General features: G+C 36.3%; 1 pseudogene; it reads left to right on the top strand.

The window, feature by feature from the left end:
- The first annotated feature begins 2,880 nt into the window (after positions 1–2,880).
- LOC132053791 (serine/arginine-rich splicing factor RS40-like) lies at positions 2,881–11,030 on the top strand (annotated as a pseudogene).
- The last annotated feature ends 1,349 nt before the right edge of the window (positions 11,031–12,379 follow it).

Here is a 12,379-nt window from a genome sequence, read left to right on the forward strand (position 1 = left end):
ATCACTTCACCGAGTCCCCACTAGTAGGGCCGGGCACGTATATGATCCTTCACCGAGTCGGTACCGATCCCTTCCACCGAGGGCGGGTACCCGTATATGCATATATGATGATGTGACATGATAATATGATACGAAGATTATATGACCTTATTCACCGAGTCCCTCACTAGAGGGCCGGGTACGGTATATATGTTCAATGATACGATGATATGATAATGATATGATTTTATCCACCGAGTCCCTCGCTAGAGGGCCGGGACACGCTATATGTATGTATATATGTACGAGATATGTTTTAAAGGCAAGTCTATGATTTCTGATGATTATGTCTGTTCTGTACTTCTCAGTCCGGTTATGATTCTGTTTAATGTATTCCATGCTTTACATACTCAGTACATTTTCCGTACTGACCCCCCTTTCTTCGGGGTCGCGTTTCATGCGCGGTAGTACACCTGTGTGATCTGAAGATATTAGTAGCAGATGTTCCAGCGGGATTGGCGAGCTCCATTTTCTCCGGAGTGCTGCCGAGTCAGATTATTATGTTATGATTTCATGTTCTGTGTTAGAGACTTTGCAGACAGTGTCGTGGGTCTAAAATGTCGGTTATGTATGCGGCTATGTAAGCCGATGTATTATTACGCATTGTATTATAAGTTTTATCTGTTAGAAATTTTATTTGATTCGCAAAAGTGTAAAGCTTGTTAGTTTTCCGAAAAACCTTCATTATGTACTCATGTTTTGGTTAAGGGCCCGGTATGGCTACGAGTATTACGAAAGTCAGCGGGTTCGCTCGGCCCTAGGTAAGGGTCGGGTGCCCATCACACCCTTTCGGATTAAGGGTGTGACAGCACCATTGTTGGCTCTACAAATGCATCTACAGTGCAGTTATCTAATAATGACAAGGCAAGATTATGGCACATGAGATTGGGACATATAAGCGCACGTAGACTAGAGATGTTGAGCAACCGTAATCTTTAGAAAGGTGAGAAGATCAGCACACTTGAATTTTGTGAGCACTGCATTTTGGGAAGCAAAAGAAAGTCAGCTTCAGCACTGGCAAGCATAAGAAAGGAGGGGTGCTAGACTATATCCATTCAGATTTATGGGGTCCCTCTAAACTTCCATCGAAGGGTGGAAAGAGATATCTTCTCACTTTTATTGATGATTTCTCACGAAAGGCTTGGGTGCATTTTTTGAAGGCAAAAAGTGATGCTTTTGAAGTATTTAAAAAGTGAAAGATTTTGGTTGAGAATCAAATAGAGCAAAAAATTAAATATCTTCACACAGACAATGGCTTGGAGTTTTGCAGTGAAGAGTTTAATGATTTCTGCAAGGTTCATGGGATCTCAAGACATAGGACTGTCAGGCACACCCCACAACAGAATGGAGTTGCCAAGAGGATGAACAAAACTCTTCTTGAAAAGTCTCGTTGTATGCTCCTACAAGCCAAAATGTCTAAAATATTTTAGGCTGAAGCAGTTGACACTGCTGCTTATATTGTCAATCGATATCCAGCATTGGCGATTGAATTTAAGACTCCGAATGAGGTATGGTCAGGTGAACCCTCTAACTATTCATACTTACGAGTATTTGGTTGTCCAACTTATTATCATATTAATGAAGGAAAGCTTGAACCAAGGGCTAAGAAGGATATATTCATAGGGTATGTGGATGGAGTAAAAGGGCACAAACTTTGGTGTTTGTCTTTACTCAAATTTATAGTTAGTAGAGATGTCACCTTTGATGAATCCTCTATACTTGATCCTCGTAAATTTTACGTAGAGTTTTCAGGAATCGAGAACAATGAACAGGTGGAGCTTCCGTGGAGCTTACCAAGGAAAGGATCAAGAGACTCAGGTGAAAGATGAGTCAAAAGATGTGGATCTTGAAGAACTTACTGTCAATGAACCATACACAATTGCGAAGGGAAGGGAGAAGAGGCAGATATGAAGACCAGAATGCCTTATAGATCAAGCAAACTTGATTGTGTATGCATTCGTAGTTGCAGAAGAAGATATTAAGGATCTGGAGCCCTTCTCGTATATTGAAGCAACTTCTTGCAAGGATACTGCACAATGGCAGTTAGCCATGACTGAAGAGATAGAGTCTCTTTACAAGAATTATACATAGTTCTTAGTGAAAAGGCAAAAGGGGAAGAGGACAGTTGGATGCAAATGGGCCTACAGAAAGAAAGAGGGAATTCCTGAAGTGGAAGATGCTAGATTCAAGGCGATATTGGTTGCAAAAGGTTTCAATCAGAAGGAGGGAATTGACTACAATGAGATATTCTATCCGGTCGTGGTATAGCTCAATTCGCGTGCTACTAGCATTGGTTGCACAATTCGACTTGGAGCTTCAACGGCTTGATGTCAAAACCGCTTTCTTGCATGTTGATCTAGAAGAGACAATTTATATGGATCAGCCAGAAGGTTTCCTAGTTAAGGGAAAAGAAGATCATGTATACCAACTGAAGAAATCTTTGTATGGTTTGAAGCAATCCCCTAGACAGTAGTACAAGAGGTTTGATGCATTCATGACTATACATGAATTCTTAAGGAGTGCATTTGATAGCTGTGTGTATCATAAGAAGATGTCTGGTAACTCAATGACTTATTTACTGCTGTATGTTGATGATATGCTTATTGCTGCTAACAACATTACAAAGATAAATGCTTTGAAGAAACTGTTGAGTAAGGAATTTGACATGAAAGATTTATGAGCTGCAAAGAAAATCCTTGGTATGGAGATTTTAAGAGAACACGGTGTTGTACATCTTTCTTAGAAGAGGTACATCGAAAGGGTTCTCGAGAGATTCAATATGCATACGTGCAAACTTGTTATTGCACCATTAGCTCCTCATTTTAAACTTAAGAGTTAAAAATGCCTCAGTCCGAGGATGAGGTGGAACATATGTCAAAGGTTCCTTATGATAGCACAGTTGGTAGCATTATGTATGCTATGGTGTGTACACGTCCAGATATTACTCAATCTGTAAGTGTGGTAGGCAGATACATGTCCAACCCAAGAAAGAGGCATTGGGAAGTTGTCAAGTGGTATTGAGACATCTCAATGGAGCTTCTGATGTTGGTTTGACCTTTCGAAAAGGTGGTAGAGGTAATTCAATTCTCGGTTATGTGGCTTCTGACTATGCAGGGGATCTGACAGAAGGAGGTCCATAACTGGATACATCTTTACTCTTGTTGGCAGTGCCGTTAGTTGGAAATCGACTCTGCAGTCAATTGTCGCTTTGTCTACGATAGAAGCAGAATACATGGCAGCAGCGGAGGTGGTGAAAGAAGCTATCTGATTGAAAGATTTGGTGGCGGAATTGAGTTTGGTTCAGCAGGAATCAACCATTAGATGTGATAGTCAGAGTGCTATTCATCTGATTAAAAATCAGAGATTTCATGAGCGCACTAAAAACATTGAAGTCAGATTTCATTTTATTTGAGATGTTGAAGAGGGAACTATTAGGGTCGTGAAGGTTATCACAGACGATAACGCTGCAGACATGTTGACCAAGGTAGTCCCGCTCGCTAAGTTTGCACACTGCAAGGACTTGGCGGGAGTACGCATCAACTGATGCAAATCAGTGAGAACAGTTGTTAGGTGGAGGTGGTATGTTCAACAAGGATTTGATTCTTCTTGTTTCTTACAACGGGGTTGCCCAGTAAGCTTAGAAGTTTTGGCTGTAGTTGTTCACACACATGCTCGGAACGCAAACCAAGGTAGAGATTGAAAGAGTTGGTTTTTGTTATGTGATAAAAAAATTCATATGCCAATTTTAGTTGGATGATTTTCTATTACTTGGAGCCAAAGAGTGCTCAATTACTTGGAGCCAAAGGATGCATTGCTTGGAGCCAAAGGATGGTAAGATGTGGAGGATAATTGAAATGCCCATGTATCACACTTGGAGCCCAAGTCATTGTTTGCCTATAAAAGAAGAGGCAATTCTTCTTTGTTCATCATCCCAAAAATCATAAATCCTTTGTAGTGAGTAGAGAGTTGAGAGAGCAATTCCTTTAGGTGTAATTGAGATCTCTTCCCTTTCTTTGTTAATAATATAAAGGCAACTATTCTCTAGTGGATGTAGGATCATTTTGATCCGAACCATGTTAAATCTTGTGTTTTTTATTTTACGTTTCCGCTAACACTACCACAAGTTGTTACTATATTCTGTTCTGATTCAAGAGCTCTGGCAACTACTCAGATGAAAAATACAATAATTAGTTTCCAATGGTGCTATTTCAGGAAAGGGATGGCGGCAATGGTGATGGTGGCAATAGTGGGGAGGGGAAGGAAATTTTAGTAGTGGAAGAACAAATACAGGGGAGGGGTAAAATGGGCTGGGGTACTTAGGTGGCATGCTAAGTGGCATCCACCTCATTAAATGTCAGTACGACATAGGATTGGATGTCCACCTTGGACAACTTAAATGGATGAGAGGTATATTTGATCCAATAGTATAATGACAGGCGTATATTTGAAACCAAAGTATAACGAGGGGTATATCTGACCCTTTTCTCATAGTACAGGGGTATATTTGGCCCTTTTCCGTTAGTGTATTTTGTCTTTACTACGAATTATTTTTCTTGGTTAACAATAATTGTCGTTTTTTCGATATTTGCGGGTTCCTTAATTTTCTTTCTTCCTCATAAAGGAAATAGGGTAATTAGGTGGTATACCATATGTATATGTATTTTAGAACTTCTTCTAATGATAGAATACTGTTGAGAAAGGAAAATAGCTCTCTAGCGTTCTTCCTTGTCTTCCCAGTGAGTCAAAATTAAGTTGGTTGTGAATCTTGTCATCTTGTTGTTGAACAATGCCTTCGCTAAGGTCATCCAGGTTAAGTCTATTCACATGAGGATCCAAATTACGAGCATGTTTAGCCGAACTTTAAAAAATTGTGTATTTGGGAAGTACTTTTGTTAAAATAGCTTTTTAGAGAATTACTTTTGTAAAGCAATAGTTTGTGTTTGGCAGTTCATTTGAAGAAGTACATTTTTCAGTATTTGATAAACATATTCTTCTTGGCCAATCTTTCCAAAAGGAAATTTTTGTCTTAAATTACGAAAAAGTGAGTATTGAGGTTCATTTCACAATTAGTATTATGAACAAAGAAATAATTTTAATATTTATCATGCAAACGTTAGTTAAGTTCTTGTATTTAATTAATTAAAATAAAAAAATGTTTGTTAAAGTTTTTAATCAATATAAATATTGTTTATCCAGATCAACAATACTGTATATCAGGTAAGATTACTTATCTTTTACATGAGATTTAAATATACAAAAATATATCATTCAATAATGAATTAGCAATTTGCTCCAAGAGAAGGATAAGAGATGGTAGAAACAAAAATGGAAAAGGAGAAGAGGGTAGAATTTTAATACCTGAGAGCTGATGGATCAAACTACCAAGGAATAGTTTGTTAAATATGAAATTTTGGTAGAGATATGTTTTTCCTTGGAAAGAATAATTCTCTGCCTCGAAATTTGTAGTTTATTTCTCACAGCAGAAAAGCTTCTTTTGCTGCTGCTCAAAAGCAGTTTACTCTTTTGGCCAAACACCTCAAATCTCCAGACAAGTGCTTGTCTTACTCTTTTTGTGTTACTCTTTGTTATATCATTTCACACTACTAGAAAAAAAAAAAAAAAATTCGCCGATATTCAGTGGGAAATTTGTCTTTATAAAACATGATTTTTCCACTTCATTCTCACTGAACAATCTCAATGAAAAAATGCATGGTGGGAAACAGGTTTCCACTGAAATGCTGGGAAACTTCATAAGTTTTTCGTGTGAAAACTTTACTATTTATATTTTTCCCACCGACATTCAATGAAAAATAACCACAGAAGATTTTTCAGTGGAAAAATAGTGACTTTTTTAGCAGTGTCACTCCCTTCTTGAGAATCAGTTGCGCATGCATCCAGTTGACAAAATGCTTCGTAATGTGAGAGTTAACAAAGGAGTCCGTCTTGTGTTCAAGGCTAACCATTTTTTCTTGAGGTTAAATATAGCCTTAAGTTGCCTGATTGGCAGTAGGGAGGAATCCCCACCAGGGGTGGCTTTTGGGTGAAGCCTTTAGGCTTTAGGCCCCTCATTTTTGGGAGCCCTATTTTTCATCAATATAGATTATTTTTGAAAAATTATAAAGTATTTTAAGTACTTTTTTTTACATTAAAATAAAATATTTAATTAATTTATAGAAAATATGGCCCTTAAATCAGTAATTAATGTATGTATACAAATGCTCAATCTATATTTACTATGTTGGCAAAAAAGAAAGCCCTCGATTGGTTTCTCTACAATGCTCAATCTACTTTTAATCTTTCTCTAAATTCTAGTATACTTCTATGCTTTCACATTTTTCTTTGTTTTTCTAAGAGAGTCTTTGACTATATTGGTATGAACGACAAGAGCTACAATGTATGAATTTGCTATTTTTGTTTTTCTCGTGCACCAAATATTTCAAGAGGTATGTTGAAGCACCAAATAAATATTCTCAAATCAGGTTATCAACTTCTTAAATCAGGTTCTATTATTTTGAATTTTTCATTTTTTTTTCATCTAAAACTTGGTTGTTTTTGATATTTTACTACGTAATATATATTGTCTCTTTAACTATTTATTAGAATATAAAATATGTTAACTAGAAAATATGAATCCGGTTGTTCAAACCTCAAAAAGGAAGAATTGAATCTTTGGTACAATCTCAAAAAGAAGCTCTTGAGGAAGTAAGGCCTCATTTGTTTGCACTTAATGAAGATCTGAATCTAAATGGTTCAGATCTCAATCCATTAAGTGCATTTGTTTTAATTGAAATCTAGCCACTTAATCCATCTGGACACTTCTTATTCGGTCAGACCCTCAACTAAGTCTGAAAATTATTCAGACACTTCTCTTGCTCGTGTAATTTTATATTATTAAATTATACTATTAAACTTTTCCTTCATCTCCAATTTTATCTCCCTGTAGAAACCATGGATAAGGATTTCTGGACCTGCCTCTTCTTCTCATTTCTCTCGTCTGTTATCGGAGCAGTGGAAACAATAAACTACCATTCAACCTCCAAAACAAATGAAGCAAGAAACAATCTCCATTGTTAAAATTGCTTCTTCCTACTCATCACTCCTCCACTGGCCTAAGAAAATATAATTGAAATTCATTGCCAGAAAAATTACCAATAACATATAACCAAATATCAGTACATGGAAAACAATCATAAATAAGATTTAGAAAACCCAAACACCACCGCCTTGACAATGGACGAAAAAAATGATGGGTCTGTTAATGGAGGGTCTGTTGAATGCATTTGGAAATTGAGAAAATAAACAATAGAAATTGTATCAATTTCTTCTCTTTCGTTTTTGAAATTTGAGTTTGGAAAAGGATTTTAGTGGAATCTGCAGGTTCACATTTGATGGTGGATTACTCGAGGGTTACGACAATTATTGGTGTTGAAGATAGTTCAGAGCTCTTTTGTTTTTGTTTTTTTTTTTTTTTTTTTTGAAATTAAGTTTATTACTCCATCAATCCCAATTTATATGCTACATTTCGAATTTCGAGAGTTAAACAAGTTTTTTTTTTACTGCAATTTTTTCAATATGCGTATTAAATCTTTTGAATTGTTAATTATTGTGATGTATAGTACTTTTTACGTAGTTTCTAAATAGTATGTAATTTTTTTTTTTAAAGAAAGCTAGAGATTCTGTGTTCGAATTTATGATCAAAATTCAGAAATCGGGCTCTCAAAATTTGAACTGTACCATATAAATTGGGACAAAGGGAGTAATAATTTGAAAATAAAATAACATTAAGTTCATTCAGATGTTAAAAACAAACGATCTTAATTATGTAATATTTAGATATAGTGATAACATCTTAGTCATTCAAATGTGCATTCAGGTTCAGACGTCTTAATCTAAATGAAAACAAATGCAGCCTAAGTGAGATATCTAATATAGATCCTAAAAAAAGTATACTTTACATGAAAAATAATTGTGAATTCTTTTTTCTATTCTCGTTTTTGTGAAAAAAAAAAAAAAAAAAAGGCCGTCGTTGAAGTTTGGGCTTTATCTTTCCTAATGATTGATGACGCCCTGATCCCAACTTTTGATTTTATTGGTTATTCTAAGACGGATTTTAGAAGCACTTGAAAACTAGAGATCACATGTTGTGTTTGCTGTATTGAAAATAGGTTTCAAAATAGACTAGATCTATTTGGTGGGAGCTAACTTGTACAAAATATATATTTTTTATAAGGCAATGAGCTACATTGTTCTTATTATATTTTTTGCTCTCGAAGCATGCATTGGCATATTGGATGTAAACAATGTTGTTCTTAGTAGTTACCCTTTGCTCCCAGAAATAATGTCTAATTGCGCCAACACTCAGATTGTTTTCTTAATTTCTATTGGCTTTGCATTTGACAAGCTTTCTCGCGATGATTTTTTCTAGAAGACCACTCATTCTTTGTGTATGTTGCTTTCTTTTGTATGTATTATCATCTATGTTTTATTATTTATCTGTCTTCTGTACATGCTTGGCACCCCCTTTTGTCAATATTAAATACAAATGCTACTCATTTAATTATGAAAAAGGGACAAACGCTCATGGGAAGCAAATTATCTGTTTTCTTTGGATGGAAGGAGTAAGACCTTATAAAAAGAAACCTATGCCGTATTAGAATGAATCGTAATGGAGTAAATTTGTTAAATATTTAAACTTTTGAACAGGGAATTCTGTGTCAGAAGCATTTTGGTGTCGATATACTTGTTGTGTTAATTAGTCTGTTTGACGTGGAGCCAATACCATTTTAACTGGAATTTACGTTGGACAGTGATGTCTCTACTGGTTCTTAAATTTATCATCGTGTAACCAGGTTTAAACATTTGACAGGTGCTAATTTTAAGGTCCTCTAGCTCATGATAATATGATACACGATTTTGGAAAAGTTTCTTTTTCAAAATTCGCATAAATTTGGAATGGAATGAGTAAAAAGGTGGAAACTCAACTTGAATATAGTTTCTCGACAACAGGTTTTTATGTCAATTGTAATACCAATGCTGTAAATAATATGTAAAAAATAAAAAAATAAAAAAGCTTTAGTGTTTGTGCACTGGAGTTGAACAGGGTAGGAGTTTCTGTGGGACGAGGCCAATTTTCTATGGGAACTTTGAATATGGCAACAGGCAGTCTGAGCTGGAGAGTTTTTTCAGAAGATATGGAGAGGTTAATAAGGTGGATATAAGTTCTAGTAAGCACGGATAGTTTATTACTTTAGGTTCTATGCTAGTTAGTTTATAACTGATCTTATAGTTATATTTTATCTGGTGGTTTTTCTGTGGGTAGATTTCTGTGATAAGACCTCTTGACACTGACTTTTGATGTCCTGAATATCCGTCTTTAAATATTATACTTTGATAATTTGGTTCCATTGTTAATTACTTGTAATTAAATCTCAGTAATGAGGCGTTATTACTTGTACATTATACACTGCACTGATCTTGTTTATTCTTTAAAGACTCCTCCAGCAGGTTCCTGAGTGTGGTTTCTTTCTAAGTGAAATGGAGGACGGTTACCAATTTGACTCTTCTGAACAATCTTTAGTAGGTTGTTCCTTGTTAGCTCCAGGAAACCGAGCAATGAAACATTGAAATGTACATACAATCATGGCTCATGGATGGTGTCTCGTTTCATTTCCTGGCTGTGACAAGTGTCTCTTTGTGTTACCAAGAAGAGCTCTCTGATCCAGCATGGTATCACAATCATACATTACCTTGGTCGCATCCCATTTTCAAACTTGTCACATGCCTACCTTGAACCTGAGAAAGCAGTTTAAAATGGAGAGGCAATCTTTACATTATCCTTCCATCTGATCACTTTGTCCACTGTTGAAAGTCTGCTGCTGATTTTCCCATGATCAAAAGTTTCTACATTTGACAGAGTGGTCATTTTATAATGAGATAAAATGTTAGATGGTCTGCACATCTTTTGACAGAGTAGTCATTTTTGCAATGACATGAAATGTTAGATGATATGCACATCTGCTGGAGGAATATCTTCTTCTTTTTCCTTTTTGGAACATTAAAATTTTTTAAGGTGATCCTTTTCTCGCATGATTCTTATTCCCATAATCCCATTTTTACGATTCATTTTTACTTAATGTTTTGTTCTTTCTGTGGGCTGGGGTTCAGGTTTTGCTTTTATGCATATGGACGATGAAAAAGATGCAGAGGATTCGAGGGCTTGACCAAATAGAATTTGGCAGAAAGGGACGCAGGCTTTGTGTTGAGTGGTCAAAGTTAATCCATTTATCCCTCCAAATCTCTCTATCTCTCTCACACATACACATAGACACAATGATTTTCCAGTTAGATTAAGTATTTCCATGACTGTGCTGCAGGAAGAGCCCAGCAGAAGGCCCGGGGGTTCTAGAAAAACTTCATCTACTTTCAGAACTTCAGAGTCTGTTCCTCATTAATTTTGATCCATACATACAAGTACAAGGGATCTAGACAGGCACTTTGATCCATATGGAGAAATATTCAAACATAAGGATCGGAAAGAATTTCATATTTGTCCAAAATGAATCACAAGAGGATGCCACTAGAGCCTTGGATGTGACAAATATGAGGTACGTGCTTTCATGAATTGTTGCAGTTTGGTTATTTTATCAACCCATTGCATAGTTTCCCTAATTTGGCACTGCCTCTACATCTTACAACAACAACTACGCCGCAATCCCAAACAAGTTGGGGTCGGTTATATGAATCCTCACTGACCTGCAGCCTTTGTTTCATTATGTTCTTCTGTTTAAATGTAGCAAACTGATGATCGATTTATTACTGTGGAGTTCGCTATAAAAGATGATGATGATAGGATAAATAAGTATAACCCTGATAGAACCCATGATAGGCCTCTTCGTTGAGGTAATGAGCGATCTTGTAGTCCTCATAGAAGAGAGATAGAAAGAGCAAGTCCTGATTATTATCATAGTCATGCACCTTATTTACTTTATTAAAGCTCTTCGACGTGTCTGTATCTTTTTCCTTTAGTTAAAAAAAAATAGAATATACTTTCTAAACCTGAACTGATTGCATTGGTGCTGATGCAGTCGTTCACAATCGCAGGAAGGATCACACTTGCTAGTTTACTCCGGTATTGTGCTGCCGTGGAGCCTCACGATTGTGCTTGGAAGTTCACCTGAGTTGCTATAGTGTATTTCGTTTGTATCACGCTTCATCTCTTCTATTTAGAGTTCACAAGTAAAACTTCACCTACGCCGCTCTGATTTTCTACGTCATATTTGTTTAGTTCCTGCTTCATCTTTTGTTGTTAGAGTTCACTAGTAAAAGGGCTACGTAATTCGAGTTGAGTTCAAACGCTATCTTGGAAATTTGAAACTACTGATTTCGCATGAACTTTATGTGAAGTTGAAAATATATTCAAGTCAATTCCTACTCAAAAGCGGAAAGAAATAAAAGGAAATATTTTTCTTTGTTGGTTTTCGAGTGTTGTTGGGATTTAGCCTAGTATTATAAATACATGCTAGTTAGGATTTATTAAGTAGGACAGAACATAGAACCTAAGAGTATTCAATCTTGTAACTTACTTTCTCCCTTGATATTAATAAAAGTGTCGGCCGTTCTCCGTGGACTAAGACCACATCGATCCGAACCACCTTAATTACTGTGTTTTTATCGTTTCCGCGCTAGCAATTGATATTAGAGGCCTACAAGTCGTGAGATCTAGGAGACGAGGAGACTATGGCATCTATGAAGTTTGAGGTAGCGAATTTTGATGGGCGAATTAATAACTTCAACATCTGGAAGATCAAGATCATGGCATTGTTACGGAGAGAAGGATCAGTCTATGCTTTGGACGACTCGTATCCCGAAAATACGAAAGAGGCTGAGAAGCAGAAGATTGAGATGGATGCGTTTAGCGCAATTCGATTATCCTTATCAGACAGCGTGCTATGTGAAATTAGTACCGAGAAAACAGCTGCGAGTTTGTGGAAGAAACTTGAAAATCTCTACCAGAAGAAATCAGTAACAACTAGAATGTTGTTAAGGCAGCGTTTACACACCTTCAAGATGAAGACAGGTACAACTTTACAGGATCATCTTGATGCTTTTAATAAATTGGCTATGGATCTTACTCATGTTGATATTAAAGTGGGAGATGAAGAACTAGCGTGCACTCTCTTTTGTTTTCATTGCCACCGACGTACAAAGACATAGTTAATTTAATGATGTACAGTAAGGAGGTGGTCACGTTACAGATGGTAAGATATGCATCGAATTCAGATGAATTAAGAAACCATATCAACAATAGTGAGAAAAAGGACCATGGTGAGGGTTTGACGGT

Source organism: Lycium ferocissimum, chromosome 4, assembly GCF_029784015.1.
Source record: "Lycium ferocissimum isolate CSIRO_LF1 chromosome 4, AGI_CSIRO_Lferr_CH_V1, whole genome shotgun sequence".
In the NCBI taxonomy this organism is placed as follows: domain Eukaryota; kingdom Viridiplantae; phylum Streptophyta; class Magnoliopsida; order Solanales; family Solanaceae; genus Lycium; species Lycium ferocissimum.